Here is a 14,582-nt window from a genome sequence, read left to right as displayed (position 1 = left end):
TCACCTGCTTGCCTTGGGATCCATGCCTGCATGGGGTCCACCTGTCGCTATCTGTCACCTCCTAGTTACCTTGGGATGCGCACCCACGTGCATGGGGTCTACCTTAGGTGCTCAACGGGCACCGTTCGTCAAAAGCCTTGATGAATTTGACATATTAGATTTGTGTGTTCTTGCTTTTAAATACTGAAAATGTTCATTTCCCAGTCAGTGTGGGGCAATACATTAAGCCTGGGACTGTATTTTGGAGCTTTGTCTGAGTGTCTTCATTTGCTTGAAACCCTCTGTTCGCCTTCTTTAAAACACCACAAGGGAGGAAGATGACAAGTTTACACCTGCAAGTTGCATTTGCGTGAAAGATCACAATGCCCTTTTGCCATATGTTAAGAGGACGTTACCTTCACTGGTACTCAAGTGGGGAAAGGTTTTGGCTTTAAAGCCTGCTGCACATTGCCTCATGCCTCCTTCAACCTCCACATTGCTTCACGCCAAATAGCTACACCTGCTAATTGTATTTTTCTTGAAGTTTTAAGTTGTCTGCTACAAAAAGAAACTCAACTCCATGTGAACTCTCTTTTTGCAACACATGCCAATGTGCATTCGCATGAAGCTTGATGCCCATTTCACTTGCCTCCCAAACGCCATGCAGAGGACTTTGACCATGCACAACAGGGAAAGAGAACATGGTTGTGTGCAGTTGCTTGAATGGTTTTTGTTTTTGTTGCTTTCAATTACCACATGGGGGAAGGAAGACTTCTATTTCAAACTGCCATTTGCTCAGAAAAAACCATCGCTGGCCCTTCCCACGCCACACTCCAAAGGCTTTAGTGCCCAACCACATAGCATTTTCTTGATGGTTTTAATCCATTGTTGTCACTTCCAATTGCTATGTGGGGGAAGAAAGACTTCATTCTGTTCGAGGTCTCTGCAGCTGCTAACCTCAACACCCAACCACAACAAGGAATAATACAACCAAGGGAGAAGAGGATAACACTCCACATTAACCACATTGCATTTATCAAAGTTTTCTAAAAACCTACTCCAACGCCTTCATCAGCAAGGAGAGGGGAGGCATGTGAGGATTAGGTGTAAAGTCTCTGCTGCAAAAGCCACACTCCATCCCTTCAACATCTCCATCTCACCACCCACATTGCTGAAAGTATTTTGGATTTATGCCTTCTACTAGACATTGGACTTGGGGATATACCCAACAGCCATGCCATCTACCATTTACTTCATTTCATAAAAGTCTTTCACCTCAACGTCAAATTGGGGAAGATGCTGGTAAAAAACGTGGAATTTGGCGATACATCTACCAATTTCATTATGTTTGAAGTTTCAATGGTTCCCATAAACCACACAGGAGGAAGCACTGGCATTTTCTTTCTGAAGTTTAATGCCTTTTCACACCACAAAAATGAAGACAAAAATAAAATTATCTGGGCCTTATGTCTGCCAATTGAAATTGCTATTGGAGGTTTTCATGACTACCATGCTTCACACCTGATACTCTCTTTGACATCATAGTAAAAAGCATTAAGAAAACCAAATCTTGATTTCACAATGACCCATGCAATAACACCTCTTAGCAGAATCACGTCACCAATAAAAATAATGCACGAGCATGAGTCAGATCGGGCCCCAAAGTGGGTCCGACTAAAAAAAAAATTGTTTTCATGCAACTGACCTCTGAAATGCTTCAAGAACCTCAAAAACACCTTTGGAAATGATCGGCATCATTTTTGGATCATCAAACTGAATTTTGCAACCTTCAGGCAATTATGCCACATTTTTGCATTTAATCGCGAAGACGTATTTTTCAAGCCGGTCAAAATACCTTTCTAGACCTCGCCAAGTGACAGGCGTGTACTCTGATATACAAGCATGAATTCTACCAAAAGGTTTCTCAAGATGAGTCCCAAGCGAAGAGATATTAATTGGCAAAAATGACCAACTGGCTTTGTCGACACTACGGACCTGATGAAGTCAATGTTCTGGCAACACATGATGCCTTTCTCAAAAATATCAAATGACCTCCGTAGACCCTCAAATTTGAAACACAGGTACCTTGAAGTACATATTAAATATTCAAATTCTTAGTTTGACCAAAATCCTAACTGGATGCAAATGGCGCTCTCATAAAAACAGCTACTTTAACTGATATAGCACTGAAAGTACGGATCACTGAAAACGATGGCTAAATGAACCCTTTTGAAAACCGATCAAACGGATTGGCAGAGGCTTGAAATTTGAAACATAGCTTGTCATTTATACCAGAATTAACCTGGAAGAAACATTTTTGCATGACACTCATTCAGGTAACTTTTACACTTGTGCAAAACAGGGTTCTGACTAACTGTCGAAATAGGGACTAGTCAAACCACACAAACTACAAATGGATTTTGCTCTGAAAACTGAGCAAAAGGATTCATTAGGACTTGAAAATTTGCAAGCTCATTCACATTTATGCATATAATTGAATCCATTTTTAATTTCTTCATGACAATCAACAGGGAAAAAGATGCACACACCCAAAGTAGGCTACTCAATAAAATCTGCATTTGTGCCTAAAATGCACTTTCAGCTCACCCCTTGAAATGGGTACCTTGTAAACTTATCCAAATTGAATTGTAAAAGTTTCACATCACTAACTAGGCCAAATGAAAGGTGTACAACAAGTTTCCCAAGACTTGCCCTCTGAAAATCAACCGGTTCCATTTTACCCTCTCGCAAACTAGGCCATTCAAACTGACTCATTTAGATACTTTTCTGACATGCAGAGAAATTTTTTGAAATGGGACTCAAAACTTGACTCAATTTTAATGAGTCCCAACACTATCTTTGCAGTTCGTGTATTCTTGATCGTAGTCTGATCATTATTGTAAGGTAGTGAACCTTCCCTAAGGGTTGGAGCCTTCTGGGTCATCTATTTTGAGCAGTGAATTCTAGGCAATGTGCCTGAATGCATGTGCATTTCCCATTGCAATATTTATGCATACTAATACAGAGTATCATCTTATTGTGGGTAGGTTCCCATCGTGGTTTTTCCCTTAACCGAGTTTTCCACGTCAAAAATATTGGTGTTATGTGTGCTGGTGTTATTGTGTTTATCTTTATTCTTGTTGCATCTATTTAGATCTGATATTGTGTTTAATTTTCCTAATCCGGTGAAAACTGATTCACCCCCCTCTCAGTTTTCCTTCATTGTTGCTACCAACATCTCCTTCACCTGATAATGAAAATCCATTTGGCTTCTTAATGTAGACTTCCTCTTCCAAATCACCATTGAAAAAGATTGACTTAACATCCATTTGGTACACCTTGAAATTCTTGTAAGTAGCATATGCAAGAAGCAATCTAACAGCTTCAATTCTAGCTATCGAAGAAAAAGTCTCCTCATAGTTAATTCCTTCCTTCTGTGAACATCCCTTGTATACCAATCTTGCTTTGTTTCTAACCACTTCACTGACTTCATTCAGTTTATTCCGGAACACCCATTTAGTTCCAATTACATTCTTGTATTTAAGTATCAGAACAAGCTTCCAAGTGTTATTCTTATCAATCAAATTTAGTTCTTCTTCCATTTCTTTTATTCGATTCTCATCTTTACATACTTCTGTATCATCTTTAGGCTCAATATTTGAAATCAAACATATCTCTTCAACAACAATCCTTCTGCTAGTCATCACATTTTTCTTTTTGTCACCAATAATCTAATTTTATGAATAATTCAATCTTACATACCTCAGAGTCTTTTGAATATTTTGATTGTCTGGCTCTTGAACTTCCTTACCAATAGCATCAATATAGGTGATTAACTGTTTCCACTAGATCATTCTGCTTTAAGATCTCAGTCTGCATGGGGTTTGAAATGATATCTTCATCATCAAACTCATATCCGTATTCTCTAATCTTCTTTCTATAACATTCATCCACCTTCATATTTGCAGATTCCACTATCTTTCTTAGTCTCTTATTGTAATATCAGTAGGCCTTTCTCTTAGTAGAATAACCCAAGAAAATTATTTCATCACATCTTGCATCAAACTTCCCTATATCTTCATCTCTTTTGATATAACATTTGCTTCCAAAAACTCTAAACTATGTAACTGTAGGAATATGACCAAACCATAACTCCTAAGGAGTATTACATAAATCACCTTTAATATGCACCCGATTGAATGTATAAATAATAGTGCTAACAACTTCTCCCCAAAAGATTTGTGCAATATTTCCTTCAATCAACATAGTCCTAGCAGCATTGAAAATAGTTATGTTCTTCCTTTCAACAACTCCATTCTACTGAGGGGTTCTAGGAGCAGATAATTGTCTTCTAATTCCATTCCTTTCACAAAATATATCAAACTCTCCTAATGTGAATTATCCTCCTTTGTTAGATCTCAAGTACTTCAGGTTCAACCCCATCTCAGTCTACACCCTTGCTTTGAATATCTTGAATTTCTCCAATGCTTTTGATTTCTCCCTTAGAAAGGGAACCCACATCATTCTAGAGTAGTCATCAATCAACAACATGAAATATATGTCTCCCTACATTCTTATTACTCTTGTAGGATGACACAAGTCAGTATGCACAAGATCCAATAAACCATTAGATGAATACAAATTACTCTTAAATGAAGTTCTTGTTAGCTTTTCCAACTGACATTCCTTACATACTAGATTAGTTGGTTTCACAATCTTAGGCAAATGTCTAACAGCTTGAGGAGAACTTATCCTTATCATACAGTCAAAATTTAAATGACACATTCTCCTATGCCACAACCAACTTTCATCAATCTGAGCAATCAAACAACTTTTCTCACCAGCATTCAAGTGATATTACCTTTAGTCTTAGTCCCTGATGTAATCTCTATACTAGAGGCATTTAGAATCTTGCATTTACCATCCTTGAATTGCAAATCATATCCCTTGTCAACCATCTGTCCAACACTCAAAATATTATGCTTCAAACCTTCAACATACAAGACATCATTAGTATTATGCTTATCATTAAAAGATATAGAACCTCTACCACGAATCACACAAGCTTTATCATCTCCAAATCTCACTATACTACCATCATACCTCTCCATATTCAAAAATTTGATTTTATCGCTTGTCATATGATGTGAACAACCGTTGTAAATTATCCATTCATTTTTCTCTTCAATCTTAGCAGCCAAATCTTTCTCCTTAATAATGCATCTTGTAGAATTCATTGGTACCAGATCATCTTCCTTGATAGCAATAAATACAAACTCATCTTCTAAATTTATATTCTCTGATTCTTCATCTTTCACACCTTCATTAGAAACATAATAACATGTATGTTGATATCTGTACTTCTAGTTAGGCTTATAGGGTTTATCATTCTTTTCATGTTTCTCATATCTATCATACTTATCAGATCTATCATGCTTTTCAAATTTGCAATTCTTATCATATCTAGACATTCTTTTAGGACACCTAGAAGAAAAATGTCCTATCTTATTACAAGAGAAACATTTCAAAGGTAAATTTCCATCATACTTACCAGATCCCTTAGGAATTCTCTGAGCAATAAGGGCTTCAAGCTCATCCAATTCTCTTTCTTTCTCTTCAATCTCTCTCTTCTCTTTCATATCTGGATACCCAGCATGAACTTTCTCCCAGATCATACTTCTACTTTCCAAATATAGAGGCTTTAAATGTAGTCTTAGATTTTCCATGTGATTCTCTAAATTCACTCAAATTGAATGCAACAAGCTTTCCAACCAACATGTCTCTGGTCATAGTAGTCACACTCCAGATTTCGTCAATAGCAACTACTTTATGCTTGTAGGCAGGACGAAAAGATCTTAGTACCTTAGCAACAATCTCATCTTCTTCAAGAGTTCCACTAATACATCTGAAATTCATGACAAGCTCATTCACCTTAGCCATAAAGAATGCTATTTTTTCATCTTCTCCCATCTTCAATGCCTCATACTTCCCTTTCAAACTCTACAACTTAGCTACTTTGACTTGTGCATATCCTTCATAAAAGGTCTCTAACTTATTCTAAATCTCATGTGTAGTTTGCAAACCCATCACATTATTCATCTCTGAATCAGTCAAGGTACTCAGCAATGCTTCCTTAGCTCTTATCTTATGTTCAACATCCTTGATCTCAACAATAGTAACTGGTCCATTCTGAGGAACATTGTAAATATTCTTTGTAATCTTTCAATACTCATCTCCAAGACACTTCAGGTGAAATTCCATCTAGTTCTTTCATACAGTATAATTGTTTCCATCAAATCTCAAACTCTCCTTCTTGAAAAAATAAGTTCCCATCCCGGATCTCCTCAAGTGGTCAAGCTTCTTCTGGAGGATCTAGCTCTGATACCAATTTTTAGCAACAACAATGAAGGAAAACTAAGAGGGGGGTGAATCAGTTTTCACCGTAAGAACAATCTCATATCTAATCAACTACAACTAGAACAAAGACAAGCACAATAACAACAACACAAATAACACCAAGATTTTGATGTCAAAAACCCAGTTAAGGGAATAACCATGGTGGGAACCTACTGACAATAAGATGATACTCTGCAATAGTTTGTGTAAATATTACATGGGGAATGCACATGCATTGAGGCATACTACCTAGAGTTCACTACTAAAAATAATATGATCAAGAAGGCTCCAACCCTCAAGGAAGGTTCACTACCTTACAATAATATTCAAACTACATTCCAGATTACATGAAGTGCAAAGATAGCATCTGTCAATGCCTGAGTACAGTTTCAGTTGAGCTCAGTTGTCTTCTCTGCAAAATATCTACTCAATACACCACACTGAAAGATGAATTCACTTATTCACACATACATCACTCTCTGATAATGCAGACACAATGCCCATACATGAATTACATGTATCTAACACTTATTTATACAATTCCTCAACCTTGATGACAAGGTCGGCAAAACCCTTAATTATAAAATTACATCAAATGATACATAAGTCAACCACCGAATGAATACAATGCCATATATGACATAGCATGGACCTAAATCAACTCCTCAAACATGCAACACCACCAAGAATCTCTCCAAGATCAACCACAACATGCTACACCACCAAAAATAACGCATAACATGAAGAATATCATTGAACCCATAAGTTCTTCAAGAACATGCACAAGGATCAATGTGGACCACCAAAACAAATAGGACACAATTAGGATGTTGGCATTGTATTGTCATTGATGTCAACCAGTATAGCAGATTATCGATATAGCTACCACCAATATTGCATGTTACCAGTAGAGTAGGATAACCGGTATGGGAGAATAGTGAACATGTTGTCTTTGATGTCAATCAACTTTGTGATGTCATTTATGATCACTGGTACATAAGTCAGCATGGGCTTATGTTAAATACAAGTATTGGACATCAGCCTGGTATGATGTCTTCTACAAGAGTACAAGGTTGTTGGTTGTTGATTGGGATGAAGAGGGGGAATATTACTAAGAATCACATCAACACCAGAGGTGAAGCATGTGCAGGCCACTAGTATGAGTTGGATGTCACATAGTTGGACTCCCAATGGATGAAGAAAAGATTGACAAAGAATGTGTTGCTTCAGTAAGCAAGGATGGCATATGGGAAAGCTACTAGGTCATATGTCAAGTTGAAGATGCATCTACTCCTCAGGGATGGCACATTAATACCAACAGGTGACATAGATCCACTCCCACCAGTAATTGTAACTTATCTCACCATATGCATGGAATGCATCATATCCCTCTGAGAGAAGGTAGGAGATTGGATGCATAGACCTGATGACAAATGTGAATGATGAGGAAGCCTCTTGACCTTAAGATCAGAGATGTGTACCGAATCTGCAAAGGTAGACATGTTAAGTTGTCGGTATAGAGAAGGAAGGATATGTTTGCCATATTGGAAAACCGGTTAAGAGGAGGACCAATCAAATGATGAAGAAGGCAAAGTTGGAAAGCTGTAGATAGAGGACATTGTCAGATTGAAGATGGAGTTTATTGAAGGTTGATGACATGGTATCATCAAGGTGGTTACTGGTAGGTATATCCACCGTTAAAGCTGACAAGGTACAATGGTGTTAGGCTCTCATCTGATGAAGATGTGCATGAGGTGTTTTGGCAAGTGTGATGACTGATGAAGGTGTTCCACTAGAAGATAAGAAAAGTGCAAGGTTGAAGACAGATCAGTTAGGGTATAACCGATAGGGTTTGTGAGCCGGTAGATGAACCCAATTATGGGGTTGGTTGTGATGAATAATGATGAGTAGTAAAACCCAACAGATACTGAGAAGGGAGGTGAATCAATATGGACAAAATTTCTTCAACAACTTAAACTGCAAAGACTGCACTAACCGGTAAACAATATCACCAATCTAAATCAAGGCACTTACCGGTAAAACACAATATGGCTGTAAAAGACATAAACCAGTAACATCTAGATCTTCTCAAAACCTTGTAGACACCTAAAAATGGTCAACGCTTGCGAGGTCATACTTTAACATTTGCGCATTGCCTCATTTTAGGTTTTTGCGTCGCATTAACATTTCTCCTATGATTCGCACTTGGTCTTTATCATTTGCGAACATCGAGTCATTCTTCTACATTCTTCAATCATCTTGTCCTCAAATTTGGTCTTGTCGACAACATTATCCAATCATGATTTTGATCGAGCTTATCTTGTTGCATCAATGTGCGTGCTAATTTGTCATCATTTTGGACATTGTCAATCCTAATTAGGGTTTTGTCCTCCTGTCAATCTTGCGATCGATTTGTCATCAATCATTGCTCTCTTATCAATCTTATCATCAATCTTATCATTTTGGACATCGTCAATCCTAATTAGGGTTTTGTCCTCTTTTCAATCTTATCATCTGGTGATCGGTTTATCAATCTTGTCATTTTACGATCGATTTGTCATCGATCGTTGTCATGTTCGATCTTGTCATTTGCGATTGATTTATCATCGATCGTGGTCATCTTCAATTCTGTCATTTTGCAATATATTCTGTCATCGATCGTTGTCCTCTTGTCAATTTTGTCATTTTGCGACCGATTTGTCATCGATCATTGTCTGTCTTAATTATGTCAATTTGGATCAATTTGTCATTGTTCCTCGTCAATTGGCACATTTATCAATCAAATCATTTTGTCGCATTGGTCATTTATCAATTCAAAATCATGACATTAATTATCTTCAATCAAGACCTAATTGTCATTCTCGCATTTCTAATTCGTCTTCTAAGGTTTTATGATTTATTCATTTAACCTAATTTGTCATTTCTTCTTCTAGGGTTACTAAATTATTTATTAATCCTAAGTTACAATTAAATCTTTATTTAATTGGCTAATTATTCTTCCTCTTGTAAATTAATTAATAAATGAAAAATTATTAATTAATTTACCTAATTTCTTCTAATTCACTAAATTCTAATTTCCATCAATTTCTAATTCCTAATTTTCATCAATTTCAATTTTCTAATTTTCTAAATTTCTAAATTATTTTCCCTCCTATTTCATCTCCTAATTCTATGGGAATGACATTTCAATTTGTCATGAAATTGTCATAATTGATAATCAATCAATTTTGACATAGAATGTGTCATAATTTGTCATCAATTATCAATCAATCAAATTGTGCATGGAAAGTGCATAATTTGTCATAATTTGTCATATTGATTTGCAATTTCCATTTGAATTGCATCATGCTAATCTTGTCATTTATCCAATTCTTCTATAAATTGGATGATTTTCAATCAAAGCTAATCTTGAATCTTGAATCTTGAATCCCGAATCCGAATCCTTAATCAAACTATCAAACTTACGCTTCTAGTACTCTTGAGCTTTTCATCAATCTTGCTTTCAATTGTATGTGCACTTGTAGGTGAGATCCACAAATCCATTGAAGAGGAAAGAACAACAATGGAGCCACATGGAAGGAGCATTCAATTCTGCATTTGGTTTGCATAATCTTTCATTTTGAATGCTTTGTTTTCATATCTCTATTGAGTGTGCTTAGGATTAGGTTCATTTGCAATGAGTACTCTCATGATTAAGTTATCATGTCTTGAGTTTTGATTGATCTACTTATCTTGTGATGATTCCTAATTTCTACGCTACAAACCTAATATCTCATCTCAAATTCACCCATATGCTTAAGAAAGTAATACATCATAAATACAATGACCATTGGATCAGCTTGCATTACCGCTTAACAAAAAACAGTAAAACAACACATGAAAAATCATCACACATAACACACTGATTTTTCACATGGAAACCCAACTAGGAAAAACCACAATGGGGATGAATACCCACAAGTTGTTCTTGAACTCTTCTGAAGTTCACTCTATTAGGAGCCTATTCCAGTTAAAGACTTTATAATAGGTTCTTCTAGGAACCGATCCTGTTAGGGATCACCTAGTTAAGCGATGGTTAAATACCCAGTTAGAGGTTGAAACCCTGTTAAAGGTTACCTTGTAAGAGGATTTGAAGAACTCAATGATTTTGAGTCACCCTTGTTAAAGGATTTACAAAAATCCTGTTAAAGCTACCCGATTAAAGGATTTTCCATCTGCTGAAATGGTTAGAAATCAATAGGTAATACATTGAACTGATAACAACACTTAATGCCAAGGCAGATCCGCTTTAGTTTCTTTAGATCTGCAATCACACTCTGCAGATCTCTGCTTACTCCTTAGGTCTAGCAAGAATCACCTCACATACATTCATTTTCGAATAACTTCAAATAAAAATCATCATCGACCTTATAGACAACAATTAGGATGGTGGCCAAAACCTAAAACCCTAAGCATCTAGGTTAACAATATAGTCGGTCCAATCCTGGCTCTTTAAACACATTACATAGGGTAAAACAATCTTGAAAAAATCTCAAGACATTCTCCATCGTCCATTCTTTACCACTTCTGGAAGCTGATAACCCATCACGCGCTCTCCACCGTTTACTGAGATTTTGCTCATTCCCAAGGTAGATAGAATCAATCTTCTTCATGCAAGATCCTCAAGGAGATTCTTCACGTGCACAAGGTTGACATGGTAATGTGATCTAATCTTCATTTCAAATGCTAACTCATCATAGGATGTCATCAGTTGAATCGCATAGACTTGGAATGTATCAACTAGAAACCCTAAAGTTGAGACTACCAACTGGTAGTCATATCAAATGAAACCCCGATACAAACTTTGCATATACCAGCTCACTTTTTACATATACCAAGTCATACCATCATACCGGTTCACTTGCTAATTCACTTTCTAGTTTGCTTACTTCAATACACCAGTTCATACTTCAGCATATTGACATCGTTGACAACATACAATCCCATCATGTCATCAAACTCTGCACATATGCCAACAATCTCCCCCTTTGGCATTGATGGCAATACACAAAGATATCTCTACATCTTCTTCCATATTATATGTCTTCAATACTGCAAATATCTTCTCAGCATCACATCTTCTCCCCCTTTGACAACAATGCCAAAGTGGAGGCACAAACCTCAATGATCTACTATGCTACTCTCCGTGAGGAGTAGCATCCTTCAACACATCAATCCTGAAAAGATTTGACAATGCAATACCTGACTGATGTGGAGCACATACCTTTAGTTCACCTCTTGAAGGGGCAGCACCCCTAATTCACCTCTTAAATAGGTAAATCTAACCTTCGATAGAGGCTTGGTGAATATATCTACTAACTGCTCTTTACTGGAAACATGTTTCAATACAACCTCTTTGTTCTGAACTTTCTCCCTCAAGAAATGATACTTCAGCTCGAAGTGCTTGGTTCTAGCATGCAATACCAGATTCTTGGAAATATTAATTGCACTTATGTTATCACAAAATATACTCACTGGTTCAGATACAGGGACTTTGAAACCACTTAATACATGCTTCATCCAAATTGTCTGAATACAGTTCATAAATGCTGCTACATATTTTGCTTCTGCTGTGGACTGAGAGATACAACTTTGCTTCTTGCTCATCCATGAGACTACTCTACCACCGAGAAAGAATGCACCACCGGTTGTTCTCTTCTGGTCATCCACATTACTAGCCTAATCGACATCAATAAACACTTTGAGATTGAAATAATTATTGTATGGATACCACAATCCATAATCTATAGTTCCCTTCAGATATCTAAGAATCTGCTTGACTACTACCAAGTGGGATTCTCTTGGACTTGTCTGGAAATGTCCAACAATGCCCACTGCATGTGCAATGTTTGGTTTGCTATGAACTACATAGTGTAGACACCTAAAAATGGTCAACGCTTGCGGAGTCATACTTTAGCATTTGCACATTGCCTTATTTTAGGGTTTTTGCATCACATTAACATTTCTCCTATGTCATGCACTTGGTCTTTACCATTTGCGAGCATCGAGTCCTTCTTTTGCATTCTTCAGTTGTCTCGCTTTCGAATTTGGTCTTGTCGATAACAATCTTCAATCATGATTTTGGTCAATCTTATCCTATCGCATCAATGTGCATATTCATTTGTCATCATTTTACACATCGTCAATCCTAATTAGAGTTTTGTCCTCTTATCAATCTTGTCATCATGCGATCGATTTGTCATCGATTCTTGTCTTTTGATCAATTTGTCATCAATCTTGTTGTCTTGTGATCTATTTTTTCATCGATCCTTGTCTTCTTGTCAATTTTGTCATTTTGCGATCGATTTGTCATCGATCGTCGTCTTTCTCAATTTGGATCAATTAGTCATTGTCCCTCATCAATTGGTGCATTTATCAATCACATCATTTATCAGCATTGGTCTTTTATCAAGTCAGAATCATGATCAAATTGAATCGATATCAATTATCTTTTGTCAAGACCTAATTGACGTCCTTGCATTTTCTAGGGTTTCATGATTTTATTCTTTTAACCCTGTTTGTCATTTCTCCCTCTAGGTTAAATAATTTATTTATTTATCCTAGGTCTTCATGTCACAATTAAATGTTTAATTTAATTGGCTAACTAATTATTCCTCTTTTTGTGAATTGATTAATAAATGACAAATTATTAATTGATTTACTTAATTTCTTCTAATTCACTAAATTCCTAATTTCCTCATTTTCTAATTTCCTAATTCCTAATTTCCTCATTTTCTAATTTCCTAATTCCTATTTTCCAATTTTCTAATTTTCCTAATTTCTAATTCAATTTCCTCCTATTTATCTCCTAATTTCATGGGAATGACATTTCAATTTGTCATAATTTGTCATAATTGAGAATCAATCAATTTTGACATAGAAATTTGTCATAATCTTGTCATGAATTATCAATCAATCAATTTTGCATAGAAAGTGCAAATTTGTCATAATTTGTCATAATTGACATTCTTGATTTGCAATTTCCATTTGAATCTCTTCATGCTAATTTGATCTTTTCTCCAATTTGTCTATAAATAGGATGATTTTCTTCAATCCCAACTAATCACTTTTTCGAATCACTTTGTCGAATCAATCACGCTTCGAGTATTCTTGCGCTACTTTCTTGTCGACTTGCTTTCATCTCAAGTGTATGCACTTGTAGGTGAGATCCACAAACAAAGCTATTTGAAGAAGAAAGAAGGACAATGGAGCCACATGAAGGAGACATTCAAGTCTGCATTTGGTTTGCTTAAGTTTTCAATCTTGAATATCTTGTTTTCATATCTCTATTGGATGTAATTAGGATTGATCATTGCATTTGAGCTTTTGTGATTGAGCTATGACTAATATTGATTTACTTTGATGATTTCCAGATTCCTAGCTACATTAATTGGTGAACCCGATGTGAACTAACCACTTAACCATGCTTTTGAGTGCTTTTGAGTTGATTTGCAGGTTAAAAACCCAAGAAATAGGGTAATGCAGGGTTTTCTGGGAACTTTTGCGCCTGTGTCAAGCATTCTGCACTTGTTTCAAGGACAGTCTATGCCTGTGTTAAGCATTATGTGCCTGTGTGAGACATTGTGCGCCTGTGTAGGGACAGAAATAGAGGTAAAAAACAGTGTTTTTTACTTGCAAATTGTTTTGTTTTGCATTCTGTTTCTTCTTTTTTGGAATTTTTGGTACTGATTCTCTGTTCAAAACCTTGGCATATGCATGACAAAGACAATAAATGGAACTACTAACATGTTTTATGCAGGTTCGATAGTCAAAGACTAAACATATCAAACTTCTGACTTGGGTTTTGTAGGTTGCCTTGGACTACAACTAAACTTTGTGTTTGTAATTAATATTTAGGCACCTAGTATGATTTCTAAATAGGATGGAATGAATATATGTTTTCTTTGATTGATGAGTTTGACATTGGAGTAGGAGAGTATGCTCTCATCCTTCTTAGGGTGATCAAAAATCCAGATCTTCTATACCATGCTCATGTTTTTTATTATGTGTCACCTTTAGAGGGCCTACCTTCCTGACCATTTGCTTTTGCAAGCAAGTGACAATCGTGAGAAGGGAACAAGCCAAAGTGAGTATGGCTAGAGTACCTTGGCATTATAACTAACTATAGACAAATACCTGATGGGTGAAAGCTTTGAAGGAAGGGTTAT

The sequence above is a fragment of the Cryptomeria japonica genome, chromosome 6 (genome assembly GCF_030272615.1).
Source record: "Cryptomeria japonica chromosome 6, Sugi_1.0, whole genome shotgun sequence".
In the NCBI taxonomy this organism is placed as follows: Eukaryota; Viridiplantae; Streptophyta; class Pinopsida; order Cupressales; family Cupressaceae; genus Cryptomeria; species Cryptomeria japonica.
The sequence above is the reverse complement of the archived record's forward strand: the minus strand, read 5'-3'. Positions refer to the sequence as shown.